Source organism: Lynx canadensis, chromosome B4 (assembly GCF_007474595.2).
Source record: "Lynx canadensis isolate LIC74 chromosome B4, mLynCan4.pri.v2, whole genome shotgun sequence".
In the NCBI taxonomy this organism is placed as follows: domain Eukaryota; kingdom Metazoa; phylum Chordata; class Mammalia; order Carnivora; family Felidae; genus Lynx; species Lynx canadensis.
In genome coordinates, this window is record NC_044309.1 from 73,782,203 (window position 1) to 73,796,476 (window position 14,274).

The 14,274-nt window shown below is 41.5% G+C and overlaps 1 long non-coding RNA gene across 1 annotated transcript in view; it reads right to left on the reverse strand.

The window, feature by feature from the left end:
* Positions 1-9,236: 9,236 nt before the first annotated feature.
* LOC116738202 overlaps positions 9,237-14,274 on the reverse strand; it is a 56,367-nt gene continuing 51,329 nt past the window's right edge. The window contains exon 5 of the long non-coding RNA XR_004343880.1: positions 9,237-10,710. This is a non-coding gene — a long non-coding RNA (uncharacterized LOC116738202). The remainder of the gene's footprint in view (positions 10,711-14,274) is intronic.

Here is a 14,274-nt window from a genome sequence, read left to right on the forward strand (position 1 = left end):
TTCCTTTCTTTTCTTCTGTTTGACATACACAGGCTATTTATACATGTACCCTGCTCTCATCCGACACCCGTGACTGGGGTTTATGAATGGTGTTTCTGTAACATGCTGGGTACTATGTTTAAAACGCAGAGACAGCTCGAAATAAAAATATGGTGAATTAGATTGACTGATTTTGAATATTGAGCCAGCTTTGCATTCTTGAGAGAAATCCCAACTCATGGTATGTTATTCTTTTTAAATAATGTTGGATTTAACTTGTTCACATTTTTTTTTTTTTTTTTAGGATTTTGTATCTATGTTTATAAGGAACACTGGTCTGTTGTTTTCTTTCGTTGTACTATCATTGTCTGATTTGGGTACCCACGTGATGCAGGCCTCAAAAAATAAGTTAAGAAATGTTTTCCCCTTTTTTACTTGCTAGAAAAGATATGTACAACGGTGTCATTTCTTCTTTAAATGTTTAGTAAAATTCTCCAGTGAAAGCATCTAGGCTGGGAGACTTCCCCCCGCCCCCAGAGGTTTTTAAACTGTAAATTTAATTTCTTTAATAACTATAAGATAACATATATTTCATCTTGACTGGCTTTTGATAGTTTGTATTCTTCAAGGAATTAGTCTATTTTATTTCAATTGTTGAATATTTATAATACAGTTTTCCCAGTATTCTCTTATGGACGCTTTTATGAAAAGAAAGATCACCCTCTAACCTAATTCAACTAAGACACATTGACTATCTGCTACGTTGCTGGCGTTAAAAAGCCACAGGCACTTTGGGGCACCGGGGTGGCTCAGTCAGTTCAGCATCAAACTCTTGGTTTCAGCCCAGGTCATGATCTCACAGTTCGTGGGATTGAGCCCCACATCAGGCTGTGTACTGGCAGTGTGGAGCCTGCTTGGGATTCTCTCTTTCCCCCTCTCTCTGTCCCTCCCCACACCCCCTCAAAATAAATAAGTAAATAAATAAATAAATAAATAAGCATTTTTTTAAAAAAGCCACAAGCACTTTACTAATGGTAGTAGTAGCTTATGGTCATGGAAATGATATGTGCTGGCCTATAATGATCAGCTCAGAGTTCCACATTGGCAGAATATTCTAAGACGCGGAAAGAAAGTCGGAACCCTCCCTCACCCAGCTGCATTCTGTGTTGGTGAATCCTATGCCTAGGACAAGGACTCTCTAAATAGCTGGGTTAGAGAAAGCTCAGAAATGAGAACTGGGGGTGCTCAGGAAGGCATAGAATCACCCTTGAATTCTGGAGCCTAGAAGATGGTGTGGCAGTGTGGTGACTCTGAAGGACACAGATGGGGCCACCGTGCAGCTCACCTGTCCTATTTGTCTTTGAAAAAAGGTTATTTTTCTCTTCTTTCCGCTAGAGGAAAAGGATGTTGATGGGGTTCAAAACATGCTACTCTCAAATATGGCACCTTGGCATATTGGATATTTTCAGCTAAAGGAATTTGAGAGCAGCAGGTGCAGGAAAAGCTCTCTGACCCCTCCCCTTCTCCCCTGAAGCAGGGTGTAGGACCCACTTGTGAGAGGTCTCCTCCCTGTACCTGGAAGAAAGGAGCGCCCTCATCTCCAAAGATGGAGGAAATCCAAATGAACAGACTTTGCTCATTTCTCCCAGTTTACTGTCCTGAACTCACGCTCCTTTGTCCTATTACTTTTTTCCATAACTTTCTCCTCTTTACTAAATCTAGTATAAACGATGTCCAGGCTTAACCTTTTCCTTGTGTCTTCGTTTCCTTATGAAGCCTCCTGTGTCGTGTGAAACTTACAGCATTATTTGCATGCGTTTGTCCTGTTAATCTGTCTTGGCCAATTTAATTTTCAGGCACAGCTATGGACCCGAAGGGGAAAAGGTTTTCCTTCCTGCCTTCCTGAAATGATTACAAAGCAATGTGAATTGTATTTCTTTTTTTTTTTAATTTTTTTTTTAACATTTATTTATTTTTGAGACAGAGAGAGAGCATGAACAGGGGAGGGTCAGAGAAAGAGGGAGACACAGAAGCCTGGAGCCTCTGAGCTGTCAGCACAGAGCCCGACGCGGGGCTCGAACCCACGGACTGCGAGATCATGACCTGAGCCGAAGTCGGCCGCTTAACCGACTGAGCCACCCAGGCGCCCCTGAATTGTATTTCTTGAAAAATTCTTCAGTGCAAGGCTATTTGGATTGGTGAGTTTCTATCTTCTGAGTTCTACTAGCTCCTGAGGGCAATGCCTATTTCTGCATTGTGCAATAATTGATGTCTAGATCAATGAACCACAGTCCGTGAGAAAATGCTAACAAGAAGGGATATTGTCCAAATGGCTATCTAAAATATTATATATCTGTATGTGTCATCATAAATGATAGCTATTATAACATAAAATATACTTTTAAAGTTTTTTTATGTTAAGGGTTTGGTTTTAGTAACTTGGAAATTTTACTTATGTGGTATGTTCCTCATTTACTCATGGTTCCATACAAATAAGATTTTGAGAAATGTTATTTCTATTGGTAGTATAAAAAGAAATGTTTGCTTTAGAAATCTTAATGCCATCATTTAAATTTTATGACGTGTGCTTTTCTTAAATAATAGTTCACATTATCCTGAATCTTATTGTATTACGAAATTGAAAACCAAATGTATTCCAAAACGCTCTATATTAAATATCCTCATTAAAAAAAAAAAAAGTTCACCTAGACTAAGCATTATAACGGATACACGTATGTTAGATAAATCCTAGGAAACCAGCGGTGATTCTTCAAGTTGACTATTTTTCCCTCACTCTTATGCTTTTTCCCTCTGATAAACCTTTGTCAGTAATTTCTTCCCAATAATAACACAAATGGCTAACATTTATTTATTAAATACCTGCCATATGGCCCAACACCACGGTGTACTTAACATACGTTTCCTTATTTGATCCTTACCACAGACCTACCTCTTGTTAGGTAGGTCCTGAATCCTTACCTACAGACCTCTTGTTAACGCTGGAGAAAACAGAAACTTAGAAATGTTAAATAGCTTGCCTCAGGCCTCACAAATCCGTGGTGCACAAGGATTCAAACCCAGGTCTGTTGGAAGCCAAGACCCCTTAGTAAATTCGTAGGAGGCAGAAATAAATAGGAGATGTAAGGGAGATGCCGTCCAAGTTCTCCTGGGACAAATTCTTACTCCTACACTGATTCCTCCCATCCCCATCTTCCCTACTTGATTTACGTAAGGGAGTATTTCTTCAAGCGAAGAACACTTTCTTCTGACCTATGAAAAAGAAAAAGAATGGAAAGACAACTCATGCTTTCCTTCAGTTTTAGCGAATATTTTCCAATGACTTTTGCCGGGAGCCGATCCACCCAGCCTTCCTGATGGCACAGCCCAGGTGGTTGGCACAAGGGCAAAGCACAGCGACCCTCCAAATGGGAAGCTACTGGTATCCCTCCTGTTACTCATCATGGCCATCCCCATGGTCTAACTGGCACTGATTCAAAATAAACCCATGGGGGCAAACTCGGGGATATATTCTGGGGATGAGGGAAAAACCTTGAGACTCCGAAGATGAATAATGAAACCTTATATCCAGACGGTGCCACCCCTGCCTGCCCGTCCCCTACCTAAAGGAAGGATAGCCCCATATATTTCCCAGCCAAGGAGGGGGACAAATGGGTTCGAAATCCCCACTCCTGCAACAAAGGAATGTATCTATGGATACAAGTTGCTCCAACTCCTAGGCTCACTTGGCCCCCAGGAGGCATTCCAGATGGTAACTGGACCTGGTGGGTTAGGCTACAGAATGGTTCATTAGTTCCTAGGTATACATTGTCTCTCTGGGAACACGTAAGGCGTGGGTTCCCAGGGCCCTTTTGGCTCCCTCGGGGCACCCCAGACCAAAGAGAATACTTTTGTTCCTTATGCCGCAAACGGTTCAAAGGAACAATTAAGAAGTCATGTCCCTGTAACTGTTCCACTTGAGGTGTTGAGAGCTAGTTGACCTTTCATGACAATAGCGAAGCAAACTCTTTATAAACTATAAATAAACGTAGATGCATAATGAAAGTAGTAAGAAGAAATTAATCAACAAGCAAAAAGGCAGGAGGGAACGTTACAAAGAAATAACCATGATGTTCCTTAATGGGTGATTACACAAAGGAACATTTTTAGAATTAGGTAATGCGGAGAAACATAGATGACGCCCGCTACAAGGAAATGGCTAACAAATACAATGCCACGTTTGCCACAATCAAGCGGCCAGTCTAACACACTGCTGTTGTCTGTGTCTGTTTGCACTCTCGCCCACGCCGTTCATCCTTCGGGAACCCCTGGACCCGCTGGGGCTGGACCTCGGCAGACTTCTATCAGTAATTGCAACAAATGACGTCACAGTAGTCTGGTCCGATATGTGCTGAACACTCAGATATGTCCATCTGACATGACCACTCAGAGAACGATGTCTACCTTTCTACTCTGGAGTGATTCCTGTTCCGTGTGGGTGCTGGTGTCACACACAAAAACAGGGATCTTTGACATTGTCATTATACAGATGTACTGTGTTTTCCAGAGGCTGATATTAGATGTGGAAATAACGATCTTGAGCTTCATTGAGGCCCCCCACCCCACTACGAGCGCCGCACTGTAATTTTGCCGGTCAAATTCGCAAACAAAGGTGATCTTAACACCGTGTGGCTTGGTTATCACTGGGGGTGGTTATGCACCTCTTATCATGCCGATGAGAAGCTTGCTTATCTGCCTGTGCTCACCAAGTCCTCCTGCTGAAGGGGAGACTGGGAAAGGCACTGGAAATTAACGGATGAGGACCACAGGATCCAGGGCACTCAGCTTAGAACTGTCTCCACTCCCTTGCTTCTTGAGCAACTTAACCATCGTCTTCTCTTAACAGCAAAAACAAGAGTAGTCTTTATCACAGTGCCTTACAGATGACAAAGCACTTTCACAAACATTACCTTATTTCATTTAATAAGCACAATGCCCCATGAGACAGGCTTTATTATTCTCAATTTCTATGCTGGAAAAACGGAGTCCTATTGAGTGGGAGCTATTTAATTCAAGCAAAGTTTTCCAACAGGGAATTCCGTGTAATTTCATCGGGCAGGGCTCCCGTCACCCGCGTGAAAGAATGTGATACAAACAGATCCTCGGTGCCTCCAGCATTCCTGTGTTCCTCCCCTACCTCCTGACTTGCTGCTTGTCTAACCTCATCAGCTCTTGCATTCCCTTCTCTTCTTCTGCTTCAGCCACCGGCTTCTCGCTGTTTCTTGAACACACCAGCCACATGCTGGCCTCGGAACATTGGTGCTGGCTGGAATCCTCCTCCCCAGAGAGTGGGTGGCTCCTTCTCTCCTTCTCTCACTTGCCTCAGGTCTCTGCGCCAATGGTACCTTATGAGAGAGATGGTCCCTGGGAGCCCTATACGTAATAGCGGGCCTCATTACTCCTTATCTCCTTTAACCATCGTGCGCCCAGGGTGGGGCAGAGTGTGCCCTGGGCACAGACCGACAATAAAACTGCCCTGCGCTCACTCTCTACAGGCTCAGGGAAAATTATCCCAGATCCTGAGGGTGGCGAAATACCAGGCCATTTGACTTTTTTATCCTTTCCATTACTGCGAGGATGGGATCTCCTCTATAGACCGACAGGCTCAACGATAAATGTTCTAGTCCCTTCTCTTGAGAAAATGAGAGTGAGGTACCGTGCACAGACCCTGTAGAGTACTTGGATCTATCTTTCACGTCAAGAAGACTCGGAGAGAATTTTATTTATTCCAATATATGGAAGGCATGTTATAACTGAAGTGCTCCCCTATGGTGGAATGCTGTGATCAAGGGCCTGGCTGAAACCCTATTGCTGGATTCAACTCCCAGTTCTATCACCAACCGGCTGTGCGGTCTGGGGCACAACACTCCACATCGCTCAGCCTCAGTTTCCTCATCTGTAAGATGAGGAGTGTGACAGTCCCCACATCACAGAGATGTCCTGAGGAATAAAAGGTAATTGGTACCTACTTAGTGCCCAGTAAATGGTTGATATCGTTGCTTTACTATGTAATTTACATAATTTACATAATTACTTTACCATGTTTTTTTTTCTGTAGTTTACAAACTTTTTCAAAGCAAGGATGTGTCTTACTTATTTTCGTGTCCTTCTCCCCCATCAAAGAGGAAGGCGGGTGACATAGTAATATAGTAAATCTTTAGCACATGCTGATGTTGGATTGAATAATCTCCTTTATTTTATTGTCTAATAAATTCTTTTTTTGTTTTTAACTTTTCTTTTAATAATGAGCTCTTTGCCCAACCTGGAGATTGAATTCATTCCCCTGAGATCGAGTCACATGCTCTACCAACTGAGCCAGCCAGGCACCCTGGTTGTCTAAAAAATTCTTGATTTGATTAGAAAGATGGCTGTTGAAAAACACATTTTGGGACAGAGATCATATTCATCTGTTTAGAGTAATGACATTTTACAAAAATCTACTATACGTATATGAAAAGAAAGCCATCAAAACGTTAACAGTAGTAGACAACTTTTATAATTAAGAAACTAGTTAATCTTTTTAAAAAGTCTACTTGGAGAGCAGTGATTACAGTAGAAGAAAAGGCAATGAGATGCATTTTAGTATCATTTCCCAATAATTTTTGTTGTTCACTTTGTCTTCCAAAAAACACAGTGACCTCATAAAATTGAGTTTGAAAGTTCTCAATACATTAATACATTCTGATAAGTCTATAGGAAGGAATGGAGGCACAATCTTTGATCTAGAAAGTACATATCCAATGCTCATCTGAGCCAGAAACACCATTTTTCATGAAGTAAACGAATGCAGCTGTTTCTATCATGCTGACTATAAGAAGATTATCATACTCAGAATGGAAATTCCAGGAACCTGAATTCTAATTAACATGGAAATGAAATCCACAAAATAAATATGTATTCAAAGTTTATGCAGTCCCAGGGTACAATGAAGACAGATGCAGATTGATCTAATCTGGTTGCATTAGGAACATGAGTGTATGTTGGGGAACATCGCGTGGAAAGTTGACATTCAATCCAATTAGGAAGGGCAAAACAAAAATGATGAAAGCAATTTCCTTTGTCCAATTAAATTAGGCATCCAAAAAACAAGCTGCTCTTTGACCTTCCTGGGAAGGGTCAGGATGGCTTCTCATGGTCATTAAGTAAATAGCCAGCCTACTCTTGCAGTTGCTTACTAAATAGGACTTAGGAAAATATATTTAGACTAAGAATCTGCAAAAATTTCTCTAATGTATTCGTATTGTTTCTATTGATCAATTTTTAATTTGGAGAAACAGGACTGGAAAGAGCATCAGACCAAACTGAATATGGGGCCTATGAAACAAAATTAAGAGGTCACTTTCTGCTTCTTGCCAATTTGCGTTGCAACTTCTAAAGAAAGGAGGTTTTTAAAAAATAGTTCGTTTAGGTGCTTCTCCGAGGTCCCGCTTGAAATAGCTGAGGAACATTGCTGGAATTTGTAAAGATACGTGATTTCTTAATTCAGTTGGTGACTTAGTGAACTAAAGTTTAAGGACCCTCTTCATTCTGCCCTTCATTATAATTCCCAACTATTACGTACAGCAATGGACGTGCTGCTGTTCCATCCAACAGCCCATACTGCAAGTATGGAAGTTAAATCAAATCTTTTTTCTCACCTATTAAATTCCAAGTTTCCATGATAAAAGTTGATCATAAACACAGAATTAGTGGGATAGGTTTTCAGGCTAATTTCCTCTGATTTATATAGCATTTTTGCTCCCATCTTTTCATTCAGATTCAACAAACATTTGCTAAGCATTTATGTGCTGAGCCCCATGCTGAAGATTTCATAATACTTGCCATTACTTGGCCTTACATATAGTTAAAAGAGGTCTGGAGACACACCCTGAATTAGGTGTTTTGACTCAAAATCATGAATCCTCCAACATGTCAGGAGATTATTATTCTGGTGTGTAACTTAAGTAATACATAAAACATTTGGGACAAGAAGTGCCTGGGTGGTTCAGTCAGTTGAACATCCAACTCTTGGTTTCAGCTCAGGTCATGATTGCAGGGTCATAGGATCGAGCCCTGCATCAGGCTCTGTGTTGAGCATGGAGAAATGATAGTCTCTTTAACAAATGGTGTTAGGAAAACTAGATATTCTCATGCAACGAAATGAAACCAGACCCCTATCTCACACTGCTCACAAAAATTAAGTCGAAATGAATTAAAGACTTAAGCATAAGACCAGACACCTTGAAACTCCTAAAAGAAAACAGAAACAAAACTCTTTGACATGGGCCTTGGTAGTGAGTTTTTGGAAACCACACCTAAAGCACAAGCAACAAAATCAAAAATAAATTGAGACCGCATCAAAAGCTTCTGCACAGCAAAAGAAACCATCAACAAAGTGAAAAGATAACCTACAGAATGGGGGAAATATTTGCAAACTACCTAAGGGGCTAATGTCCAAAATACACAAAGAACTCATACAACTCAATAGTTACAAATACAAATAATCCAACTTAAAAAAATGGTCAAAGGACCTGAAGAGGCATTTTTCCATAAAAAAACTACAAAAGGCCAACAGGTACATAAAAAGATGCTCAATATCACTGGTCATTAGGGAAATGCAAATTAAAACCACACTGAGTCATTACCTCATGCCTGATGGAATGACCATCATCAAAAAGACAAGAGATAGCAAGTGCTGGTGAGGGTGTGGAGAAAAGGGAACCCTTGTGCACTGTTGGTGGAATTGGAAATTGGTGCAACTACTATGGAAACCAGTATGGAGTTTCCTCAAAAAATTAAAAATAGTGGGCGCCTGGGTGGCGCAGTCGGTTAAGCGTCCGACTTCAGCCAGGTAACGATCTCGCGGTCCGTGAGTTCGAGCCCCGCGTCGGGCTCTGGGCTGATGGCTTGGAGCCTGGAGCCTGTTTCCGATTCTGTGTCTCCCTCTCTCTCTGCCCCTCCCCCGTTCATGCTCTGTCTCTCTCTGTCCCAAAAATAAATTTAAAAAAGTTAAAAAAAAAATAAAACAAAAAATTAAAAATAGACCTACTGTATGATCCAGTAATTCCACTTCTGGGAATATATCCAAAGGAAATGAAAACACTAACTTGAAACTATATCTGCATCGACATGTTCCTAGCAGCATTATTTGCAATAGCCAAGACTTGGAAACAACCTAAGTGTCCACTGATGGATGAATGGATAAAGAAGAGGTGGCCTACACGCATACGTGTGTGTGTGTGTGTGTGTGTAAAATGGAAGGTTAGTAAGCCATAAAAAAAGGAAGTCTTATCATCTACAACACACGGATGGACTTTGAAGAAATTATGCTAAGTGAAATAAGTCAGAGATAGACAAATCCTGTATGATCTCACTTATACGTAGACTCTGATGAAAAATTTAAAAAAATCAAACTCGTAAGAAAAGAGATATGGAAAAAGCCTTGTAGCTGCTTGAGGCAAGAGGGAAGGGAGAGGGAATTGGTGGTCAGAAGGTACAAACCTCCAGTAGTAAGATAGATAAGCACTAGGGATGTAATGTACATGATGACTTTAGCTACGCTGCTGGATGATATCTAGGAAAATCGTTAAGACGGTAAATCCTAAGAACACTCGTCGTCAGAATTTTTTTCTTTTTATTGTATCTATATGAGAAGATGGATATTAACTAAACCTATTGTGGTGCTCATTTCATGACATATGTAAATTAAACCATCATGTGCTACACCTTGAACTTATATAATGATATATGCCAATTATTTCTCAATAAAACTAAGGGTGGGGGGAAGAGGCCTTGCAACTTCCAATGTTTTGTTCTTGGAAAACTGCAGTCACCAGGTGACCATTCTGGGATAGCCTGCTGGAAGACGAGAAACCGTGCAAAGTAGAGATAAGCCATTTCAACTGAGGCCCTTCAACCAGCGAATCCCCAGCCAGAACTATCTACATGCACTCAGTCCAAATGGCCAAACGGCAGAGTTGTGAGCTAAAAACTGGTTGTTATTTTAAGCCATCAAGGGGCAATTTGTTATGTAGTAAACACTAACTGGTAGAAGTGACCATTGGAACAGTTTCTGGTGTCCTCAGGCTAGCAGGGCACAGGAACACCTAAAACCTATGGAACAATGAAATGCTAATGGGAAGAAGTAGAAATCCTTGCCTAACAGCACCCTGGAGTAGGTACTATTGTACCACCATCACGAAAGAGATTCAAGGGAAATGAGGGACCGCAGAGACAGAACAAAGGAGGGGGGGGGGGTTGATCTTATACAAATATATAAATTCAAGCCTGCATCCTTAAGCCTTAATAGTACTTGCTTCTAGGGCACGGTGCCTACCCACCCACGCGTCGGCTGTCAGCATAAACAGATTCTTGCTGCCTCAGCTTGCCTGCCTGATGGTAATGCTGTGTGGACGGGTCCGTGGTGTGGGAAGAGGCCGAGAGAATTCTCGTGATTGTGTGATGGTGTTTGCAGACTGTATCTGCTTCCAGCAGAAGAAGAAGAGGTGTTGTCAACATCTCGGCGTGCCAAGAGCAGGTTGGGGTCGGTCTCCGCAGATAACGCTGGTGTCTGAGGTCAGCTGGCCTGGGCTAAGAAAATCCACACTTGCCACTGCCCAGGACAGAGGATGACTGTAGAGATGGCTCCTTAACCAAGAGGAGGCAGATCCAGGCCAGTTCACACTTGTGTCAGATCTGGAAATGGGTCAAAGGGAGAAGAGGTCACGTTGAATATTTGATAGAAGCTTGTAGCAATAGTTTCAACGGGGGCGGGGAATAAAAAGGACTGTCAGAGAAGCAATCAGAGGTAAAACTTAGAAGACAGGTCTTTAGGAGCACGGTATCAGCTCAAGTGGAAGAAAAGCTCTCTGTGAGTAGCGAGATTTATAAGCTACAAACAATGCCACTCTTATAACCAAGGCTGTGTATGTACATTGATTTTCTCTTTCTCTATCTGGAAGTTCTGGGGATCTTCTCTCCATCCCTGGGGATTCGAACTTTCACAGTGTCGTAGCTTTACGGTGGACATATTTTTTATTCACTGAGCTAAACAATCAGTCTGACCTTTCAGGCTGGAGACATGCCCTTTATTTGGGGGAAATTTTCTTCTGTTTCTTTAATAAGCTTTCTCCATTATTTTCTCTGTTCTCTCTCTCTGTCTCTCTCCCTCTGGAACTCTCCTTTCTTCTTCCTCCTCTCTCCACTTTCAACTTCTATCAGCCATAGCATCAATTTGCAGTTTTCGATGATGAGATTAAAACACATTCTGTTCTTCGAACATATTTTGCCTATCGGTTGATTCTGAAAACAGAACACAACACTCGTGATAGATGAATATACAAACTTTTTTCACGGAAGTGTTCACTGAACATTTTTTTCATCGCTTTGCTGAAGTAATATGATTTGATTCATATTAGAAAGGAAATAGAATATTCAGAGGCTCTGCTTTTCCTACATCCCATGGCTGCTCAGAATATTAACACATTTCGGTTTGGTTCGCATTTGAACCAACACTTTCTTAGAAACTTTGTGTTTTTTTAAAAAACATATTTATTTATTTTGAGAGAGACAGAGAGAGAGAGAGAGACAGCAGGGGAGAGGCAGAGGGAGAGGGAGAGAAAGAATCTCAAGCAGGCTCCGTGTTGTCAACACAGAGCCCAACACAGGACCCGAACTCACAAACTGTGAGATCGCAACTTCAGGAAATCAAGAGTCGGACACGACCAACTGAGGCACTCAGGTGCCCCTCTTAGAGTTTCTACAGTTGAGGTTGCTGGAGCATAGAGAGAGAGAGAATGTTTATTGGAACATGGGAATTGAAATATTAGTAACTTTTTAAAACCCTGAGAATTAATAGCCTCAAAGATTTTTCAAGAATTTTCCCTATTTGCCCATCTTGCTTCTCCTTGCAGTTAGATGACTATCTGGGTAGAAATTTGACCTGATATCCTCAACCTAATACCCAAATCTGTATGTAACTCTGGGAAACGTACACTGTCAAGTTCAGATCTCCTTTGAAATTCATGAAGAGTGCTGTGAGGCACCATGTCTTTCAGAATCAATCTCTTCTTTGATATGAAGCATGCAAAGTATTGAAAACATAAAAGGGACAGTGTTGGGGCACGCTTCACGAATGTATTTTTCCATGAGCCTCTCTCTCGTACATATATTGTAGACGTTACCCTAAGACATTGCCAGTAATGTCGTGACGTCAACTCAGTTGGTGTTCGTCTTTAGAGAAGTCTAACTAGAAGGCTTTCGTTAACACTTCAACTGTCGATGTGATTAAGGAGGAGCGGGGAGACCAGCCTACTCTATACCATACACTGCCCTGGTGCTTTTACAGATGAATATTAATTGACATAACACATATGAGTACATATTATTACTTATATTATCATATTACATTAAGATATTATTTTCTATTGGGGTGCCTGGGTGGCTCAGTCAGTTAAGCATCTGACTTCGGCTCAGGTCATGATCTCACAGTTCATGAGTTTGAGCCCCGCGTGCTCTGTGCTGACAGCTCAGAGCCTGGAGCCTGCTTCGGATTCTGCGTCTCCCTCTCTCCCTGCCCCTCCCCGACTCATGCTGTTTCTCGCTGTCTCTCAAAAATAAACATTGAAAACAAAAAAGATATTATTTTATATTTAATATACTAATATATAATATATTCACTTAAGGCCGGAAGAGTTAATCCACCTTGCCTTGGGGGTGAGATTGCCTCTCCTCTGCCTCCTTCTGTTAGTGATCATGGCATCTGACCCTCTTCCTGGCATGAGCCACATTCTGGAACCTTGTTCGCCATCATGTCACCCCACTCCCACTGCGACTAGTATTGATTCTTCCTCCCATCTTCTCAGCTCAGATTCGTACACCCTGAAATCTGCCTCAATTCACCTCTCTCAAAAACTCGTGCTTTTCTCAGATCTGGTAGTATTGAATGTCAGCTTTCCTCTTGAATAAATGAATGTTTTTCTAAGGAGCCCATATTTGCTTGACTTGAATACGAGAATATCAGAGCCTGGAGGGACCTCAAACTCAGCTAAACCGGGGGTTCCAGGCTGTGGAACCCCAGAGATTTGGACTCCCAGAGGTTCTGGAATTATTACAAGTATTGGAACCAGGGTTTACAGGTTGTTTGTTTGTTTGTTTGTTTGTTTTAATTTCTTTCACTGGGCAACAAAATCAACACCATATCACGTGTTATCCATAACTTTTTGAAATTAAGAAAAGTTTTCATACTCCAAAAATTGGAGAATCACTGATTAACACAAGCCCCATCATTTTATAAATGAAGAAAGAAAGAAAGAAAGAAAGAAAGAAAGAAAGAAAAAGAGGCCCAGAAAATGACTTGATTTGTATTTAGTATTTTAGTAATACTAAATATAAATTGTATTTACAAATATAAATTTGTAATTTAGTAATTTAATAAATTAGTATTATGTCGGGACCTGGGCATAATCTTTGGGCTCTCAATTATCAACCCATTGCTCTCTCCAGTAGTCCAATCCCCCGAATGCCATAATCCTCTCAATTACATAGCAGCTCCCACAGACTCTACTGCAAGAGAGAATAAAGGGTCCTCGTCTGGCTCAGACTGAATTGTAAGAAACTTCTCCCTGTACAGCAAATATTAAGCCTTATTGAAAGGTATTACCAAAATATAACAAACAAGTATCCTTAGTGGGGCGCCTGGGTGGCTCTGTCGGTTAAGCACCTGACTCTTGATTTCAGCTCAGGTCATGATCTCCTGTTTCGTGAGATCGAGCCCCAAGTCGGGCTCACACTGCGAGTGTTGAGCCTGCTTGGGATTTTCTGCATCCCTCTCTCTCTGCCCCACCCTCATTGCATGCATGATCTATCTCTCTCTCTCAAAATAAATAAACAAACCTAAAAAAAAAAATGTAGGTGTCCTTAGAGAACACACTAGTATTTTAAACAATTTCCCGGGGGCACCTGGGTGGTTCAGTCCAACTGACTTCAGCTCAGGTCATGATTTCACAGTTTGTGAGTTCAAGCCCCACATTGGGTTCGCTGCTGTTAGCACAGAGCCTGCTTCAGATCCTCTGTCCCCCCTCCCTCTCTGCCCTTCCCACACTTGCGTGCTCTCAAAAAAATTTTTTTAAACAATTGCCCCATCTTTTTTCATATAATCTAATCTTGTGCACTCCTTCTGTCTTGAGTCAATGAGAAAGCCCTAGATCCCAGGCAGTCACTGATTAAATCACATCGATAGGCTTTCTAGAAGTTTACAGC